General features: G+C 39.4%; 1 long non-coding RNA gene across 1 annotated transcript in view; it reads right to left on the bottom strand.

Moving 5' to 3' along the window:
• Positions 1-1,944: 1,944 nt before the first annotated feature.
• Positions 1,945-3,017, bottom strand: part of LOC118478954 — a 3,541-nt gene continuing 2,468 nt past the window's right edge. The window contains exon 2 of the long non-coding RNA XR_004859398.1: positions 1,945-2,252. This is a non-coding gene — a long non-coding RNA (uncharacterized LOC118478954). The remainder of the gene's footprint in view (positions 2,253-3,017) is intronic.

The raw sequence follows: 3,017 nt of genomic DNA, 5'->3' as shown, positions 1-3,017 counted from the left end.
GGGGGGACCCTTTTCATGGCACGTTTTTCTATCTTAGTGGGTTTTTGGCTGTACTATTAAAATTAAGGAAGTTTTGCCCTTTTCAAAATATTATGCGTTGCGACCTAATTACATTGATATCGTTACGACAAAAGAAATTGTAATCAATTACTCCATAACTATTTACTGAATACCTTCGCAAATCAGACAAATGTTAGACTGGCCTATGGATATTGGCATAAAATAATCAGATCGGCCAAATTTTAGTTGATTTGAAATATGCAACCAAACAAAAGAACCCAACTAGTTTTTTGCCTGTCTTGTAAACTTTCATTTTTGGCATATATAGGCCTACACACGTTTTGTGTCATAAGGCAGCAGTGCCGAAGTGAGGTGTAACCAATTTATCAAAACTCAGCATATCTTACATTTTCTAAAGCCCCGAAAATGCGAGTCGGAATAATATGAAATGTGATCGTTGTTAACGCAACTTCTGAAGGACACCCGGGTGTGATAGATTTACATATAAATGTTTCTGTAGACTCTTAGCTCGCTGCAGGGGTTGCACGCATGCATACGTTTGCACGTATCTTAGTCTGCACACGTTTAATTCCGTACACATGTCTAATTTCTGCTGATGTCTAATTCTGCACATGTCTTATTCTGTACACGTCTAATTCTGTTTACGTTTAATGCTGCATATATTTAATTCTGCACACTTCTAATTCTGCGTAATCTAATTCTGCACGTGTCTTATTCTGTACATCCTACATGTCTAATTCTGCAGTCTTCTAATTCTGCACACGTCTAATTCTGTACACATGTAATTCTGTACATGTACACGTTCAATGCTGCACATATTTAATTCTGTACATATCTAATTCTGTACACGTCTAATTTTGCACACGTCTGTATGTATGTAGTATAGGGTTTTACGGCGCTTGCACACGTCTAATTCTGCACACATTTAATTCTGTACAAGTCTAATTGTGCACCCGTCTAATTCTGTACACGTCTGATTCGCTGGAGAAGCACAGACATGCTCTCCAAAGTTTCACCACTATTACTATGTCTCACACACAAAATTCTTGAGCCGTTACCTCCACTTTAGCCTATGAGGTAACGAAATTTGGATACCCCAAGTAGGCCTAGAGTAACAGAAAGTTCAAGGTAAGTAAACGTAGGGATACGAACAAGTGGCTGAAAGGTAAGGCGAGTACATTACATAGCGCAAGAAAAAGTAACTAGGATTATCTCAACTTTGTTCATAATCTATGCAATCAGTGGAAATTATTCTGTCAAGCCGTCCAAGCATTTGCAAAGTTTGATAGTTTTCTATCTTTAGAAAAGACAATAGAATTACATACCTTCTGTCTGTCTCAGACTCGATAACCGCAAGAAAACAGTTGATAACCTCTCTCATTTCGCTTGGATCAAATTTGAGAGGAATTGTGTTTGATCATCCGGACAACACAATCTAGGCTCAAATTTGAACTGGTCAGCCGAGCACCGCTACATGAACCAGGTCTTGGGGTAACCCAGAAAATGCATTTTGTGTTAGATACGCTGGATTCAAGCCCGAAAAGAAGCTTCAAGACCGCAATTGCTTGGAATATTTGTTAATTCCAGATCTATATCGAGTGCACATTATGTAAGAGCAATTTGGGGGGTGGTACAAACAGTTGGAGGTGAGAGGATGTCTGTCAGAAGGCCATTAAGGAAGAGAGTAAGCATTTTTACGCAACTGTGAGAAATGTAGGATCAATTAGCACGTCGGTCGTGACAACGCCAAAGAAATCGTAGAGGACGTCTGTTCAGTTTGGAGGACGAAGGCAAAGCATGTAATGTAATAGCAATAATAAATTCCATTTAACGAAATGCATTTAAAAAACAAAACAAAACTAAACAAAGCAAAAGCAACACCAACAGAAAACAAACTAACAAAAAATCAACCAAGAACCTACGTCAAAGTTCATAATGTTATCTTTATCTTTACTTTGTAAATCTTGATAATAATAAACGAGATGCTCACTTTAATTAAACTTAAACATTCTGAATTTATGAGTTCCTGGAAAATGTAGATCTATGTGTCTTAACCAACTTCCTCGACGCTGTGGTCCAGACTAAACACATGTACATACGTCATAAAGTATTCCTTGAAAAAAATTCTGATTTTCTGAGTTCCTGGAAAACGTAGAGATAAGTGTTTGAACCAACTCCCCTGGCGCCGTGGTCTAGACGAAGTACAGACGTAGTCTTGGACGTAGCAACTTCTGGGGAAAAAAACCCAACACTTTAAACTACTACATTACATATTGTACTGCTATCCTTACTACATTTATTAGGCCGTCCTATTAAGATTTAATGATAAGCAGGGGACGAAGCGTCTACATAAACAAATAATCAGTGTTTTCCTTCCCCAATTGGAGAAGATCGTCGTCGTCAAACACACCCGTAGACGTAGGCCATATATAAATTTTAATAATCTAAATTTGAGCCGTAAGCTCAACACTCAAAACCGTTTCATTGCAAACATAATCAATACCCTGTTCGCCCCTCTCGGGTCACTTGCGTAGACAGGCACAATCACTGTGGGTGTTGGGTTTTGGTTTTTTTCTCGACTTTTTACACCTCTGTATTCAGGTCATGGGTGCGGTGGGGGAGCGGTTAGTGCGCTTGTCTCCGAAGCGGAACTGGCCACCCAACCACAATATGCCGAAGGCCCAGGAAGATGTCTCACTAACACGGTAATCCCCAATGTCCGGATCGGATGCGGGAACAACTTTACTTACTCAGGTCATGACATCGTTTCCTGGCTACGAAAAGCTTATCAAAGACAGCCAGATTTGAAAGCAAATTGCTACAATTACAACATTTTGTAGTATTGTCACCGTTATTTCTTTGCCTTCTGTTTGGGTCTCAACATTTTAAAGTCAATTTACTGCTGAGAAATCTGGAGACCAGTGTTCCCCTCATGCTTTTAAAAGTTTTCCACGGAGTGGGAGTGCAATTATTTAAGGAGATAGGCCGGTCCCAGA

Source organism: Aplysia californica, unplaced genomic scaffold (assembly GCF_000002075.1).
Source record: "Aplysia californica isolate F4 #8 unplaced genomic scaffold, AplCal3.0 scaffold01306, whole genome shotgun sequence".
Classification (NCBI taxonomy): Eukaryota; Metazoa; Mollusca; class Gastropoda; order Aplysiida; family Aplysiidae; genus Aplysia; species Aplysia californica.
Note: the sequence above shows the minus strand (reverse complement) of the source record. Positions and strands in the feature narration are given on the sequence as shown.